Here is a 16,340-nt window from a genome sequence, read left to right as displayed (position 1 = left end):
AGACGAGACGAAAGAATAAATTTATGATTACATATCGAAGTAGGAATTGTACACCGCTACACAACAACAGGCGCTGACGTATTTCAGAACATATCTGCCGATTCGTACTGTTTTGTCGTTTTCAAAGACTTCCTGGCGAACTTGGTTAGCACATTCTCCCTCAAACTGAGATATTTACTGCAATTTCATACCTTATGGTCATTACAGTAGTTTAAAATGCTTAAGGAAGTATCTTTGTCACTTCAGAAAGGTCGTATGGAAACAGGGCTGGCAGGGGTGGCTGTATATAAAAAAACAAGTAAATAAAGGGCGGCCAACAGCACCCGGTGTTCCCAGGCGGTCACCCATCCAAGTACTAACCGGGCCCGATGTTGCTTAACTTCGGTGATCGGACGAGAACCGGTGTAGTCAACATGGTATGGCCGTTGGCGCCCGTAAAATGTAGGCGCACGGCAGAATTCGCATTCGGTTCTTATCCCAAGACACACAAAATCATACTTTTCGGTCGAACTCAGGCGCATTATTTGTTATTGACAAATCGTCGGGTTAGCGCGAATGCAATCCTGAGTTCCAAAAATTATGCACCGGAAGGACGCGCTTCGTAGTTTTTTTTTATTTTTTGTTAAATTTATACATTTATTTTTTAACATTAAATCGTTACAAGATAACATCTTTACAACAAAACATGAACAGAATTGTAATTGTAAGCACTTCCTTCCGCAATCCGACGTGCCAGCGGAGCGACTGCCGAGTTAGCGGGCGCGCCGCCGCGTGTGTGAGACGCACAGCTGCTCGTGGCACCTCCTGTCATCCGCTGGGCGCGTGCAGCCTTCGACACTCGCGGAAGACGCATCTTGTCCCTGGTGTCCAGTGGATGGCTGGCGCGCGGCCGACCGGCGTATGGCCTGTGCGGCGTGTGGCAGTGTCTTGTTGGAGGGCGCCACTGCTGGCGATGTGAGCTTCCTCGCCTCGCCTCCGCCTCAGACGAGATGTTTGCGTAATTTGCAGTGCATCCGCACCATTCCTATCGCTGTCCCTGTCCCCGCCCCGTCCCGACTTGTCCCGACTTTGCTCGACTGCCGCTCGCTGCCGCTCGGGTCGTGGCCCATATAACAGCGCAAGCACAAGAAACGTCTGCAGGAGATGACGAGACGAGACGAAAGAATAAATTTATGATTACATATCGAAGTAGGAATTGTACACCGCTACACAACAACAGGCGCTGACGTATTTCAGAACATATCTGCCGATTCGTACTGTTTTGTCGTTTTCAAAGACTTCCTGGCGAACTTGGTTAGCACATTCTCCCTCAAACTGAGATATTTACTGCAATTTCATACCTTATGGTCATTACAGTAGTTTAAAATGCTTAAGGAAGTATCTTTGTCACTTCAGAAAGGTCGTATGGAAACAGGGCTGGCAGGGGTGGCTGTATATAAAAAAACAAGTAAATAAAGGGCGGCCAACAGCACCCGGTGTTCCCAGGCGGTCACCCATCCAAGTACTAACCGGGCCCGATGTTGCTTAACTTCGGTGATCGGACGAGAACCGGTGTAGTCAACATGGTATGGCCGTTGGCGCCCGTAAAATGTAGGCGCACGGCAGAATTCGCATTCGGTTCTTATCCCAAGACACACAAAATCATACTTTTCGGTCGAACTCAGGCGCATTATTTGTTATTGACAAATCGTCGGGTTAGCGCGAATGCAATCCTGAGTTCCAAAAATTATGCACCGGAAGGACGCGCTTCGTAGTTTTTTTTATTTTTTGTTAAATTTATACATTTATTTTTTAACATTAAATCGTTACAAGATAACATCTTTACAACAAAACATGAACAGAATTGTAATTGTAAGCACTTCCTTCCGCAATCCGACGTGCCAGCGGAGCGACTGCCGAGTTAGCGGGCGCGCCGCCGCGTGTGTGAGACGCACAGCTGCTCGTGGCACCTCCTGTCATCCGCTGGGCGCGTGCAGCCTTCGACACTCGCGGAAGACGCATCTTGTCCCTGGTGTCCAGTGGATGGCTGGCGCGCGGCCGACCGGCGTATGGCCTGTGCGGCGTGTGGCAGTGTCTTGTTGGAGGGCGCCACTGCTGGCGATGTGAGCTTCCTCGCCTCGCCTCCGCCTCAGACGAGATGTTTGCGTAATTTGCAGTGCATCCGCACCATTCCTATCGCTGTCCCTGTCCCCGCCCCGTCCCGACTTGTCCCGACTTTGCTCGACTGCCGCTCGCTGCCGCTCGGGTCGTGGCCCATATAACAGCGCAAGCACAAGAAACGTCTGCAGGAGATGACGAGACGAGACGAAAGAATAAATTTATGATTACATATCGAAGTAGGAATTGTACACCGCTACACAACAACAGGCGCTGACGTATTTCAGAACATATCTGCCGATTCGTACTGTTTTGTCGTTTTCAAAGACTTCCTGGCGAACTTGGTTAGCACATTCTCCCTCAAACTGAGATATTTACTGCAATTTCATACCTTATGGTCATTACAGTAGTTTAAAATGCTTAAGGAAGTATCTTTGTCACTTCAGAAAGGTCGTATGGAAACAGGGCTGGCAGGGGTGGCTGTATATAAAAAAACAAGTAAATAAAGGGCGGCCAACAGCACCCGGTGTTCCCAGGCGGTCACCCATCCAAGTACTAACCGGGCCCGATGTTGCTTAACTTCGGTGATCGGACGAGAACCGGTGTAGTCAACATGGTATGGCCGTTGGCGCCCGTAAAATGTAGGCGCACGGCAGAATTCGCATTCGGTTCTTATCCCAAGACACACAAAATCATACTTTTCGGTCGAACTCAGGCGCATTATTTGTTATTGACAAATCGTCGGGTTAGCGCGAATGCAATCCTGAGTTCCAAAAATTATGCACCGGAAGGACGCGCTTCGTAGTTTTTTTTTATTTTTTGTTAAATTTATACATTTATTTTTTAACATTAAATCGTTACAAGATAACATCTTTACAACAAAACATGAACAGAATTGTAATTGTAAGCACTTCCTTCCGCAATCCGACGTGCCAGCGGAGCGACTGCCGAGTTAGCGGGCGCGCCGCCGCGTGTGTGAGACGCACAGCTGCTCGTGGCACCTCCTGTCATCCGCTGGGCGCGTGCAGCCTTCGACACTCGCGGAAGACGCATCTTGTCCCTGGTGTCCAGTGGATGGCTGGCGCGCGGCCGACCGGCGTATGGCCTGTGCGGCGTGTGGCAGTGTCTTGTTGGAGGGCGCCACTGCTGGCGATGTGAGCTTCCTCGCCTCGCCTCCGCCTCAGACGAGATGTTTGCGTAATTTGCAGTGCATCCGCACCATTCCTATCGCTGTCCCTGTCCCCGCCCCGTCCCGACTTGTCCCGACTTTGCTCGACTGCCGCTCGCTGCCGCTCGGGTCGTGGCCCATATAACAGCGCAAGCACAAGAAACGTCTGCAGGAGATTACGAGACGAGACGAAAGAATAAATTTATGATTACATATCGAAGTAGGAATTGTACACCGCTACACAACAACAGGCGCTGACGTATTTCAGAACATATCTGCCGATTCGTACTGTTTTGTCGTTTTCAAAGACTTCCTGGCGAACTTGGTTAGCACATTCTCCCTCAAACTGAGATATTTACTGCAATTTCATACCTTATGGTCATTACAGTAGTTTAAAATGCTTAAGGAAGTATCTTTGTCACTTCAGAAAGGTCGTATGGAAACAGGGCTGGCAGGGGTGGCTGTATATAAAAAAACAAGTAAATAAAGGGCGGCCAACAGCACCCGGTGTTCCCAGGCGGTCACCCATCCAAGTACTAACCGGGCCCGATGTTGCTTAACTTCGGTGATCGGACGAGAACCGGTGTAGTCAACATGGTATGGCCGTTGGCGCCCGTAAAATGTAGGCGCACGGCAGAATTCGCATTCGGTTCTTATCCCAAGACACACAAAATCATACTTTTCGGTCGAACTCAGGCGCATTATTTGTTATTGACAAATCGTCGGGTTAGCGCGAATGCAATCCTGAGTTCCAAAAATTATGCACCGGAAGGACGCGCTTCGTAGTTTTTTTTTATTTTTTGTTAAATTTATACATTTATTTTTTAACATTAAATCGTTACAAGATAACATCTTTACAACAAAACATGAACAGAATTGTAATTGTAAGCACTTCCTTCCGCAATCCGACGTGCCAGCGGAGCGACTGCCGAGTTAGCGGGCGCGCCGCCGCGTGTGTGAGACGCACAGCTGCTCGTGGCACCTCCTGTCATCCGCTGGGCGCGTGCAGCCTTCGACACTCGCGGAAGACGCATCTTGTCCCTGGTGTCCAGTGGATGGCTGGCGCGCGGCCGACCGGCGTATGGCCTGTGCGGCGTGTGGCAGTGTCTTGTTGGAGGGCGCCACTGCTGGCGATGTGAGCTTCCTCGCCTCGCCTCCGCCTCAGACGAGATGTTTGCGTAATTTGCAGTGCATCCGCACCATTCCTATCGCTGTCCCTGTCCCCGCCCCGTCCCGACTTGTCCCGACTTTGCTCGACTGCCGCTCGCTGCCGCTCGGGTCGTGGCCCATATAACAGCGCAAGCACAAGAAACGTCTGCAGGAGATGACGAGACGAGACGAAAGAATAAATTTATGATTACATATCGAAGTAGGAATTGTACACCGCTACACAACAACAGGCGCTGACGTATTTCAGAACATATCTGCCGATTCGTACTGTTTTGTCGTTTTCAAAGACTTCCTGGCGAACTTGGTTAGCACATTCTCCCTCAAACTGAGATATTTACTGCAATTTCATACCTTATGGTCATTACAGTAGTTTAAAATGCTTAAGGAAGTATCTTTGTCACTTCAGAAAGGTCGTATGGAAACAGGGCTGGCAGGGGTGGCTGTATATAAAAAAACAAGTAAATAAAGGGCGGCCAACAGCACCCGGTGTTCCCAGGCGGTCACCCATCCAAGTACTAACCGGGCCCGATGTTGCTTAACTTCGGTGATCGGACGAGAACCGGTGTAGTCAACATGGTATGGCCGTTGGCGCCCGTAAAATGTAGGCGCACGGCAGAATTCGCATTCGGTTCTTATCCCAAGACACACAAAATCATACTTTTCGGTCGAACTCAGGCGCATTATTTGTTATTGACAAATCGTCGGGTTAGCGCGAATGCAATCCTGAGTTCCAAAAATTATGCACCGGAAGGACGCGCTTCGTAGTTTTTTTTTATTTTTTGTTAAATTTATACATTTATTTTTTAACATTAAATCGTTACAAGATAACATCTTTACAACAAAACATGAACAGAATTGTAATTGTAAGCACTTCCTTCCGCAATCCGACGTGCCAGCGGAGCGACTGCCGAGTTAGCGGGCGCGCCGCCGCGTGTGTGAGACGCACAGCTGCTCGTGGCACCTCCTGTCATCCGCTGGGCGCGTGCAGCCTTCGACACTCGCGGAAGACGCATCTTGTCCCTGGTGTCCAGTGGATGGCTGGCGCGCGGCCGACCGGCGTATGGCCTGTGCGGCGTGTGGCAGTGTCTTGTTGGAGGGCGCCACTGCTGGCGATGTGAGCTTCCTCGCCTCGCCTCCGCCTCAGACGAGATGTTTGCGTAATTTGCAGTGCATCCGCACCATTCCTATCGCTGTCCCTGTCCCCGCCCCGTCCCGACTTGTCCCGACTTTGCTCGACTGCCGCTCGCTGCCGCTCGGGTCGTGGCCCATATAACAGCGCAAGCACAAGAAACGTCTGCAGGAGATGACGAGACGAGACGAAAGAATAAATTTATGATTACATATCGAAGTAGGAATTGTACACCGCTACACAACAACAGGCGCTGACGTATTTCAGAACATATCTGCCGATTCGTACTGTTTTGTCGTTTTCAAAGACTTCCTGGCGAACTTGGTTAGCACATTCTCCCTCAAACTGAGATATTTACTGCAATTTCATACCTTATGGTCATTACAGTAGTTTAAAATGCTTAAGGAAGTATCTTTGTCACTTCAGAAAGGTCGTATGGAAACAGGGCTGGCAGGGGTGGCTGTATATAAAAAAACAAGTAAATAAAGGGCGGCCAACAGCACCCGGTGTTCCCAGGCGGTCACCCATCCAAGTACTAACCGGGCCCGATGTTGCTTAACTTCGGTGATCGGACGAGAACCGGTGTAGTCAACATGGTATGGCCGTTGGCGCCCGTAAAATGTAGGCGCACGGCAGAATTCGCATTCGGTTCTTATCCCAAGACACACAAAATCATACTTTTCGGTCGAACTCAGGCGCATTATTTGTTATTGACAAATCGTCGGGTTAGCGCGAATGCAATCCTGAGTTCCAAAAATTATGCACCGGAAGGACGCGCTTCGTAGTTTTTTTTTATTTTTTGTTAAATTTATACATTTATTTTTTAACATTAAATCGTTACAAGATAACATCTTTACAACAAAACATGAACAGAATTGTAATTGTAAGCACTTCCTTCCGCAATCCGACGTGCCAGCGGAGCGACTGCCGAGTTAGCGGGCGCGCCGCCGCGTGTGTGAGACGCACAGCTGCTCGTGGCACCTCCTGTCATCCGCTGGGCGCGTGCAGCCTTCGACACTCGCGGAAGACGCATCTTGTCCCTGGTGTCCAGTGGATGGCTGGCGCGCGGCCGACCGGCGTATGGCCTGTGCGGCGTGTGGCAGTGTCTTGTTGGAGGGCGCCACTGCTGGCGATGTGAGCTTCCTCGCCTCGCCTCCGCCTCAGACGAGATGTTTGCGTAATTTGCAGTGCATCCGCACCATTCCTATCGCTGTCCCTGTCCCCGCCCCGTCCCGACTTGTCCCGACTTTGCTCGACTGCCGCTCGCTGCCGCTCGGGTCGTGGCCCATATAACAGCGCAAGCACAAGAAACGTCTGCAGGAGATGACGAGACGAGACGAAAGAATAAATTTATGATTACATATCGAAGTAGGAATTGTACACCGCTACACAACAACAGGCGCTGACGTATTTCAGAACATATCTGCCGATTCGTACTGTTTTGTCGTTTTCAAAGACTTCCTGGCGAACTTGGTTAGCACATTCTCCCTCAAACTGAGATATTTACTGCAATTTCATACCTTATGGTCATTACAGTAGTTTAAAATGCTTAAGGAAGTATCTTTGTCACTTCAGAAAGGTCGTATGGAAACAGGGCTGGCAGGGGTGGCTGTATATAAAAAAACAAGTAAATAAAGGGCGGCCAACAGCACCCGGTGTTCCCAGGCGGTCACCCATCCAAGTACTAACCGGGCCCGATGTTGCTTAACTTCGGTGATCGGACGAGAACCGGTGTAGTCAACATGGTATGGCCGTTGGCGCCCGTAAAATGTAGGCGCACGGCAGAATTCGCATTCGGTTCTTATCCCAAGACACACAAAATCATACTTTTCGGTCGAACTCAGGCGCATTATTTGTTATTGACAAATCGTCGGGTTAGCGCGAATGCAATCCTGAGTTCCAAAAATTATGCACCGGAAGGACGCGCTTCGTAGTTTTTTTTATTTTTTGTTAAATTTATACATTTATTTTTTAACATTAAATCGTTACAAGATAACATCTTTACAACAAAACATGAACAGAATTGTAATTGTAAGCACTTCCTTCCGCAATCCGACGTGCCAGCGGAGCGACTGCCGAGTTAGCGGGCGCGCCGCCGCGTGTGTGAGACGCACAGCTGCTCGTGGCACCTCCTGTCATCCGCTGGGCGCGTGCAGCCTTCGACACTCGCGGAAGACGCATCTTGTCCCTGGTGTCCAGTGGATGGCTGGCGCGCGGCCGACCGGCGTATGGCCTGTGCGGCGTGTGGCAGTGTCTTGTTGGAGGGCGCCACTGCTGGCGATGTGAGCTTCCTCGCCTCGCCTCCGCCTCAGACGAGATGTTTGCGTAATTTGCAGTGCATCCGCACCATTCCTATCGCTGTCCCTGTCCCCGCCCCGTCCCGACTTGTCCCGACTTTGCTCGACTGCCGCTCGCTGCCGCTCGGGTCGTGGCCCATATAACAGCGCAAGCACAAGAAACGTCTGCAGGAGATGACGAGACGAGACGAAAGAATAAATTTATGATTACATATCGAAGTAGGAATTGTACACCGCTACACAACAACAGGCGCTGACGTATTTCAGAACATATCTGCCGATTCGTACTGTTTTGTCGTTTTCAAAGACTTCCTGGCGAACTTGGTTAGCACATTCTCCCTCAAACTGAGATATTTACTGCAATTTCATACCTTATGGTCATTACAGTAGTTTAAAATGCTTAAGGAAGTATCTTTGTCACTTCAGAAAGGTCGTATGGAAACAGGGCTGGCAGGGGTGGCTGTATATAAAAAAACAAGTAAATAAAGGGCGGCCAACAGCACCCGGTGTTCCCAGGCGGTCACCCATCCAAGTACTAACCGGGCCCGATGTTGCTTAACTTCGGTGATCGGACGAGAACCGGTGTAGTCAACATGGTATGGCCGTTGGCGCCCGTAAAATGTAGGCGCACGGCAGAATTCGCATTCGGTTCTTATCCCAAGACACACAAAATCATACTTTTCGGTCGAACTCAGGCGCATTATTTGTTATTGACAAATCGTCGGGTTAGCGCGAATGCAATCCTGAGTTCCAAAAATTATGCACCGGAAGGACGCGCTTCGTAGTTTTTTTTTATTTTTTGTTAAATTTATACATTTATTTTTTAACATTAAATCGTTACAAGATAACATCTTTACAACAAAACATGAACAGAATTGTAATTGTAAGCACTTCCTTCCGCAATCCGACGTGCCAGCGGAGCGACTGCCGAGTTAGCGGGCGCGCCGCCGCGTGTGTGAGACGCACAGCTGCTCGTGGCACCTCCTGTCATCCGCTGGGCGCGTGCAGCCTTCGACACTCGCGGAAGACGCATCTTGTCCCTGGTGTCCAGTGGATGGCTGGCGCGCGGCCGACCGGCGTATGGCCTGTGCGGCGTGTGGCAGTGTCTTGTTGGAGGGCGCCACTGCTGGCGATGTGAGCTTCCTCGCCTCGCCTCCGCCTCAGACGAGATGTTTGCGTAATTTGCAGTGCATCCGCACCATTCCTATCGCTGTCCCTGTCCCCGCCCCGTCCCGACTTGTCCCGACTTTGCTCGACTGCCGCTCGCTGCCGCTCGGGTCGTGGCCCATATAACAGCGCAAGCACAAGAAACGTCTGCAGGAGATGACGAGACGAGACGAAAGAATAAATTTATGATTACATATCGAAGTAGGAATTGTACACCGCTACACAACAACAGGCGCTGACGTATTTCAGAACATATCTGCCGATTCGTACTGTTTTGTCGTTTTCAAAGACTTCCTGGCGAACTTGGTTAGCACATTCTCCCTCAAACTGAGATATTTACTGCAATTTCATACCTTATGGTCATTACAGTAGTTTAAAATGCTTAAGGAAGTATCTTTGTCACTTCAGAAAGGTCGTATGGAAACAGGGCTGGCAGGGGTGGCTGTATATAAAAAAACAAGTAAATAAAGGGCGGCCAACAGCACCCGGTGTTCCCAGGCGGTCACCCATCCAAGTACTAACCGGGCCCGATGTTGCTTAACTTCGGTGATCGGACGAGAACCGGTGTAGTCAACATGGTATGGCCGTTGGCGCCCGTAAAATGTAGGCGCACGGCAGAATTCGCATTCGGTTCTTATCCCAAGACACACAAAATCATACTTTTCGGTCGAACTCAGGCGCATTATTTGTTATTGACAAATCGTCGGGTTAGCGCGAATGCAATCCTGAGTTCCAAAAATTATGCACCGGAAGGACGCGCTTCGTAGTTTTTTTTTATTTTTTGTTAAATTTATACATTTATTTTTTAACATTAAATCGTTACAAGATAACATCTTTACAACAAAACATGAACAGAATTGTAATTGTAAGCACTTCCTTCCGCAATCCGACGTGCCAGCGGAGCGACTGCCGAGTTAGCGGGCGCGCCGCCGCGTGTGTGAGACGCACAGCTGCTCGTGGCACCTCCTGTCATCCGCTGGGCGCGTGCAGCCTTCGACACTCGCGGAAGACGCATCTTGTCCCTGGTGTCCAGTGGATGGCTGGCGCGCGGCCGACCGGCGTATGGCCTGTGCGGCGTGTGGCAGTGTCTTGTTGGAGGGCGCCACTGCTGGCGATGTGAGCTTCCTCGCCTCGCCTCCGCCTCAGACGAGATGTTTGCGTAATTTGCAGTGCATCCGCACCATTCCTATCGCTGTCCCTGTCCCCGCCCCGTCCCGACTTGTCCCGACTTTGCTCGACTGCCGCTCGCTGCCGCTCGGGTCGTGGCCCATATAACAGCGCAAGCACAAGAAACGTCTGCAGGAGATGACGAGACGAGACGAAAGAATAAATTTATGATTACATATCGAAGTAGGAATTGTACACCGCTACACAACAACAGGCGCTGACGTATTTCAGAACATATCTGCCGATTCGTACTGTTTTGTCGTTTTCAAAGACTTCCTGGCGAACTTGGTTAGCACATTCTCCCTCAAACTGAGATATTTACTGCAATTTCATACCTTATGGTCATTACAGTAGTTTAAAATGCTTAAGGAAGTATCTTTGTCACTTCAGAAAGGTCGTATGGAAACAGGGCTGGCAGGGGTGGCTGTATATAAAAAAACAAGTAAATAAAGGGCGGCCAACAGCACCCGGTGTTCCCAGGCGGTCACCCATCCAAGTACTAACCGGGCCCGATGTTGCTTAACTTCGGTGATCGGACGAGAACCGGTGTAGTCAACATGGTATGGCCGTTGGCGCCCGTAAAATGTAGGCGCACGGCAGAATTCGCATTCGGTTCTTATCCCAAGACACACAAAATCATACTTTTCGGTCGAACTCAGGCGCATTATTTGTTATTGACAAATCGTCGGGTTAGCGCGAATGCAATCCTGAGTTCCAAAAATTATGCACCGGAAGGACGCGCTTCGTAGTTTTTTTTTATTTTTTGTTAAATTTATACATTTATTTTTTAACATTAAATCGTTACAAGATAACATCTTTACAACAAAACATGAACAGAATTGTAATTGTAAGCACTTCCTTCCGCAATCCGACGTGCCAGCGGAGCGACTGCCGAGTTAGCGGGCGCGCCGCCGCGTGTGTGAGACGCACAGCTGCTCGTGGCACCTCCTGTCATCCGCTGGGCGCGTGCAGCCTTCGACACTCGCGGAAGACGCATCTTGTCCCTGGTGTCCAGTGGATGGCTGGCGCGCGGCCGACCGGCGTATGGCCTGTGCGGCGTGTGGCAGTGTCTTGTTGGAGGGCGCCACTGCTGGCGATGTGAGCTTCCTCGCCTCGCCTCCGCCTCAGACGAGATGTTTGCGTAATTTGCAGTGCATCCGCACCATTCCTATCGCTGTCCCTGTCCCCGCCCCGTCCCGACTTGTCCCGACTTTGCTCGACTGCCGCTCGCTGCCGCTCGGGTCGTGGCCCATATAACAGCGCAAGCACAAGAAACGTCTGCAGGAGATGACGAGACGAGACGAAAGAATAAATTTATGATTACATATCGAAGTAGGAATTGTACACCGCTACACAACAACAGGCGCTGACGTATTTCAGAACATATCTGCCGATTCGTACTGTTTTGTCGTTTTCAAAGACTTCCTGGCGAACTTGGTTAGCACATTCTCCCTCAAACTGAGATATTTACTGCAATTTCATACCTTATGGTCATTACAGTAGTTTAAAATGCTTAAGGAAGTATCTTTGTCACTTCAGAAAGGTCGTATGGAAACAGGGCTGGCAGGGGTGGCTGTATATAAAAAAACAAGTAAATAAAGGGCGGCCAACAGCACCCGGTGTTCCCAGGCGGTCACCCATCCAAGTACTAACCGGGCCCGATGTTGCTTAACTTCGGTGATCGGACGAGAACCGGTGTAGTCAACATGGTATGGCCGTTGGCGCCCGTAAAATGTAGGCGCACGGCAGAATTCGCATTCGGTTCTTATCCCAAGACACACAAAATCATACTTTTCGGTCGAACTCAGGCGCATTATTTGTTATTGACAAATCGTCGGGTTAGCGCGAATGCAATCCTGAGTTCCAAAAATTATGCACCGGAAGGACGCGCTTCGTAGTTTTTTTTATTTTTTGTTAAATTTATACATTTATTTTTTAACATTAAATCGTTACAAGATAACATCTTTACAACAAAACATGAACAGAATTGTAATTGTAAGCACTTCCTTCCGCAATCCGACGTGCCAGCGGAGCGACTGCCGAGTTAGCGGGCGCGCCGCCGCGTGTGTGAGACGCACAGCTGCTCGTGGCACCTCCTGTCATCCGCTGGGCGCGTGCAGCCTTCGACACTCGCGGAAGACGCATCTTGTCCCTGGTGTCCAGTGGATGGCTGGCGCGCGGCCGACCGGCGTATGGCCTGTGCGGCGTGTGGCAGTGTCTTGTTGGAGGGCGCCACTGCTGGCGATGTGAGCTTCCTCGCCTCGCCTCCGCCTCAGACGAGATGTTTGCGTAATTTGCAGTGCATCCGCACCATTCCTATCGCTGTCCCTGTCCCCGCCCCGTCCCGACTTGTCCCGACTTTGCTCGACTGCCGCTCGCTGCCGCTCGGGTCGTGGCCCATATAACAGCGCAAGCACAAGAAACGTCTGCAGGAGATGACGAGACGAGACGAAAGAATAAATTTATGATTACATATCGAAGTAGGAATTGTACACCGCTACACAACAACAGGCGCTGACGTATTTCAGAACATATCTGCCGATTCGTACTGTTTTGTCGTTTTCAAAGACTTCCTGGCGAACTTGGTTAGCACATTCTCCCTCAAACTGAGATATTTACTGCAATTTCATACCTTATGGTCATTACAGTAGTTTAAAATGCTTAAGGAAGTATCTTTGTCACTTCAGAAAGGTCGTATGGAAACAGGGCTGGCAGGGTGGCTGTATATAAAAAAACAAGTAAATAAAGGGCGGCCAACAGCACCCGGTGTTCCCAGGCGGTCACCCATCCAAGTACTAACCGGGCCCGATGTTGCTTAACTTCGGTGATCGGACGAGAACCGGTGTAGTCAACATGGTATGGCCGTTGGCGCCCGTAAAATGTAGGCGCACGGCAGAATTCGCATTCGGTTCTTATCCCAAGACACACAAAATCATACTTTTCGGTCGAACTCAGGCGCATTATTTGTTATTGACAAATCGTCGGGTTAGCGCGAATGCAATCCTGAGTTCCAAAAATTATGCACCGGAAGGACGCGCTTCGTAGTTTTTTTTTATTTTTTGTTAAATTTATACATTTATTTTTAACATTAAATCGTTACAAGATAACATCTTTACAACAAAACATGAACAGAATTGTAATTGTAAGCACTTCCTTCCGCAATCCGACGTGCCAGCGGAGCGACTGCCGAGTTAGCGGGCGCGCCGCCGCGTGTGTGAGACGCACAGCTGCTCGTGGCACCTCCTGTCATCCGCTGGGCGCGTGCAGCCTTCGACACTCGCGGAAGACGCATCTTGTCCCTGGTGTCCAGTGGATGGCTGGCGCGCGGCCGACCGGCGTATGGCCTGTGCGGCGTGTGGCAGTGTCTTGTTGGAGGGCGCCACTGCTGGCGATGTGAGCTTCCTCGCCTCGCCTCCGCCTCAGACGAGATGTTTGCGTAATTTGCAGTGCATCCGCACCATTCCTATCGCTGTCCCTGTCCCCGCCCCGTCCCGACTTGTCCCGACTTTGCTCGACTGCCGCTCGCTGCCGCTCGGGTCGTGGCCCATATAACAGCGCAAGCACAAGAAACGTCTGCAGGAGATGACGAGACGAGACGAAAGAATAAATTTATGATTACATATCGAAGTAGGAATTGTACACCGCTACACAACAACAGGCGCTGACGTATTTCAGAACATATCTGCCGATTCGTACTGTTTTGTCGTTTTCAAAGACTTCCTGGCGAACTTGGTTAGCACATTCTCCCTCAAACTGAGATATTTACTGCAATTTCATACCTTATGGTCATTACAGTAGTTTAAAATGCTTAAGGAAGTATCTTTGTCACTTCAGAAAGGTCGTATGGAAACAGGGCTGGCAGGGGTGGCTGTATATAAAAAAACAAGTAAATAAAGGGCGGCCAACAGCACCCGGTGTTCCCAGGCGGTCACCCATCCAAGTACTAACCGGGCCCGATGTTGCTTAACTTCGGTGATCGGACGAGAACCGGTGTAGTCAACATGGTATGGCCGTTGGCGCCCGTAAAATGTAGGCGCACGGCAGAATTCGCATTCGGTTCTTATCCCAAGACACACAAAATCATACTTTTCGGTCGAACTCAGGCGCATTATTTGTTATTGACAAATCGTCGGGTTAGCGCGAATGCAATCCTGAGTTCCAAAAATTATGCACCGGAAGGACGCGCTTCGTAGTTTTTTTTTATTTTTTGTTAAATTTATACATTTATTTTTTAACATTAAATCGTTACAAGATAACATCTTTACAACAAAACATGAACAGAATTGTAATTGTAAGCACTTCCTTCCGCAATCCGACGTGCCAGCGGAGCGACTGCCGAGTTAGCGGGCGCGCCGCCGCGTGTGTGAGACGCACAGCTGCTCGTGGCACCTCCTGTCATCCGCTGGGCGCGTGCAGCCTTCGACACTCGCGGAAGACGCATCTTGTCCCTGGTGTCCAGTGGATGGCTGGCGCGCGGCCGACCGGCGTATGGCCTGTGCGGCGTGTGGCAGTGTCTTGTTGGAGGGCGCCACTGCTGGCGATGTGAGCTTCCTCGCCTCGCCTCCGCCTCAGACGAGATGTTTGCGTAATTTGCAGTGCATCCGCACCATTCCTATCGCTGTCCCTGTCCCCGCCCCGTCCCGACTTGTCCCGACTTTGCTCGACTGCCGCTCGCTGCCGCTCGGGTCGTGGCCCATATAACAGCGCAAGCACAAGAAACGTCTGCAGGAGATGACGAGACGAGACGAAAGAATAAATTTATGATTACATATCGAAGTAGGAATTGTACACCGCTACACAACAACAGGCGCTGACGTATTTCAGAACATATCTGCCGATTCGTACTGTTTTGTCGTTTTCAAAGACTTCCTGGCGAACTTGGTTAGCACATTCTCCCTCAAACTGAGATATTTACTGCAATTTCATACCTTATGGTCATTACAGTAGTTTAAAATGCTTAAGGAAGTATCTTTGTCACTTCAGAAAGGTCGTATGGAAACAGGGCTGGCAGGGGTGGCTGTATATAAAAAAACAAGTAAATAAAGGGCGGCCAACAGCACCCGGTGTTCCCAGGCGGTCACCCATCCAAGTACTAACCGGGCCCGATGTTGCTTAACTTCGGTGATCGGACGAGAACCGGTGTAGTCAACATGGTATGGCCGTTGGCGCCCGTAAAATGTAGGCGCACGGCAGAATTCGCATTCGGTTCTTATCCCAAGACACACAAAATCATACTTTTCGGTCGAACTCAGGCGCATTATTTGTTATTGACAAATCGTCGGGTTAGCGCGAATGCAATCCTGAGTTCCAAAAATTATGCACCGGAAGGACGCGCTTCGTAGTTTTTTTTTATTTTTTGTTAAATTTATACATTTATTTTTTAACATTAAATCGTTACAAGATAACATCTTTACAACAAAACATGAACAGAATTGTAATTGTAAGCACTTCCTTCCGCAATCCGACGTGCCAGCGGAGCGACTGCCGAGTTAGCGGGCGCGCCGCCGCGTGTGTGAGACGCACAGCTGCTCGTGGCACCTCCTGTCATCCGCTGGGCGCGTGCAGCCTTCGACACTCGCGGAAGACGCATCTTGTCCCTGGTGTCCAGTGGATGGCTGGCGCGCGGCCGACCGGCGTATGGCCTGTGCGGCGTGTGGCAGTGTCTTGTTGGAGGGCGCCACTGCTGGCGATGTGAGCTTCCTCGCCTCGCCTCCGCCTCAGACGAGATGTTTGCGTAATTTGCAGTGCATCCGCACCATTCCTATCGCTGTCCCTGTCCCCGCCCCGTCCCGACTTGTCCCGACTTTGCTCGACTGCCGCTCGCTGCCGCTCGGGTCGTGGCCCATATAACAGCGCAAGCACAAGAAACGTCTGCAGGAGATGACGAGACGAGACGAAAGAATAAATTTATGATTACATATCGAAGTAGGAATTGTACACCGCTACACAACAACAGGCGCTGACGTATTTCAGAACATATCTGCCGATTCGTACTGTTTTGTCGTTTTCAAAGACTTCCTGGCGAACTTGGTTAGCACATTCTCCCTCAAACTGAGATATTTACTGCAATTTCATACCTTATGGTCATTACAGTAGTTTAAAATGCTTAAGGAAGTATCTTTGTCACTTCAGAAAGGTCGTATGG

General features: G+C 50.0%; 14 non-coding genes across 14 annotated transcripts; all 14 read right to left on the bottom strand.

The window, feature by feature from the left end:
* Positions 1 to 311: 311 nt before the first annotated feature.
* Positions 312 to 430, bottom strand: LOC126216614 (5S ribosomal RNA). The gene has a single exon (XR_007542201.1). It is a non-coding gene; the product is annotated as a 5S ribosomal RNA (ribosomal RNA).
* Positions 431 to 1,460: 1,030 nt separating this feature from the next.
* Positions 1,461 to 1,579, bottom strand: LOC126216613 (5S ribosomal RNA). The gene has a single exon (XR_007542200.1). It is a non-coding gene; the product is annotated as a 5S ribosomal RNA (ribosomal RNA).
* Positions 1,580 to 2,608: 1,029 nt separating this feature from the next.
* Positions 2,609 to 2,727, bottom strand: LOC126216612 (5S ribosomal RNA). Its single transcript, XR_007542199.1, has one exon. It is a non-coding gene; the product is annotated as a 5S ribosomal RNA (ribosomal RNA).
* Positions 2,728 to 3,757: 1,030 nt separating this feature from the next.
* Positions 3,758 to 3,876, bottom strand: LOC126216611 (5S ribosomal RNA). The gene has a single exon (XR_007542198.1). It is a non-coding gene; the product is annotated as a 5S ribosomal RNA (ribosomal RNA).
* Positions 3,877 to 4,906: 1,030 nt separating this feature from the next.
* LOC126216610 (5S ribosomal RNA) lies at positions 4,907 to 5,025 on the bottom strand. The gene has a single exon (XR_007542197.1). It is a non-coding gene; the product is annotated as a 5S ribosomal RNA (ribosomal RNA).
* Positions 5,026 to 6,055: 1,030 nt separating this feature from the next.
* LOC126216609 (5S ribosomal RNA) lies at positions 6,056 to 6,174 on the bottom strand. The gene has a single exon (XR_007542196.1). It is a non-coding gene; the product is annotated as a 5S ribosomal RNA (ribosomal RNA).
* Positions 6,175 to 7,204: 1,030 nt separating this feature from the next.
* Positions 7,205 to 7,323, bottom strand: LOC126216608 (5S ribosomal RNA). The gene has a single exon (XR_007542195.1). It is a non-coding gene; the product is annotated as a 5S ribosomal RNA (ribosomal RNA).
* Positions 7,324 to 8,352: 1,029 nt separating this feature from the next.
* Positions 8,353 to 8,471, bottom strand: LOC126216607 (5S ribosomal RNA). Its single transcript, XR_007542194.1, has one exon. It is a non-coding gene; the product is annotated as a 5S ribosomal RNA (ribosomal RNA).
* Positions 8,472 to 9,501: 1,030 nt separating this feature from the next.
* LOC126216606 (5S ribosomal RNA) lies at positions 9,502 to 9,620 on the bottom strand. Its single transcript, XR_007542193.1, has one exon. It is a non-coding gene; the product is annotated as a 5S ribosomal RNA (ribosomal RNA).
* Positions 9,621 to 10,650: 1,030 nt separating this feature from the next.
* Positions 10,651 to 10,769, bottom strand: LOC126216631 (5S ribosomal RNA). The gene has a single exon (XR_007542216.1). It is a non-coding gene; the product is annotated as a 5S ribosomal RNA (ribosomal RNA).
* A 1,030-nt stretch (positions 10,770 to 11,799) lies between these two features.
* LOC126216630 (5S ribosomal RNA) lies at positions 11,800 to 11,918 on the bottom strand. The gene has a single exon (XR_007542215.1). It is a non-coding gene; the product is annotated as a 5S ribosomal RNA (ribosomal RNA).
* A 1,028-nt stretch (positions 11,919 to 12,946) lies between these two features.
* LOC126216629 (5S ribosomal RNA) lies at positions 12,947 to 13,065 on the bottom strand. The gene has a single exon (XR_007542214.1). It is a non-coding gene; the product is annotated as a 5S ribosomal RNA (ribosomal RNA).
* A 1,029-nt stretch (positions 13,066 to 14,094) lies between these two features.
* On the bottom strand, positions 14,095 to 14,213 carry LOC126216617 (5S ribosomal RNA). The gene has a single exon (XR_007542203.1). It is a non-coding gene; the product is annotated as a 5S ribosomal RNA (ribosomal RNA).
* Positions 14,214 to 15,243: 1,030 nt separating this feature from the next.
* LOC126216604 (5S ribosomal RNA) lies at positions 15,244 to 15,362 on the bottom strand. Its single transcript, XR_007542192.1, has one exon. It is a non-coding gene; the product is annotated as a 5S ribosomal RNA (ribosomal RNA).
* Positions 15,363 to 16,340: the final 978 nt, after the last annotated feature.

This window comes from Schistocerca nitens, unplaced genomic scaffold (assembly GCF_023898315.1).
Source record: "Schistocerca nitens isolate TAMUIC-IGC-003100 unplaced genomic scaffold, iqSchNite1.1 HiC_scaffold_26, whole genome shotgun sequence".
Taxonomy (NCBI): domain Eukaryota; kingdom Metazoa; phylum Arthropoda; class Insecta; order Orthoptera; family Acrididae; genus Schistocerca; species Schistocerca nitens.
Note: the sequence above shows the minus strand (reverse complement) of the source record. Positions and strands in the feature narration are given on the sequence as shown.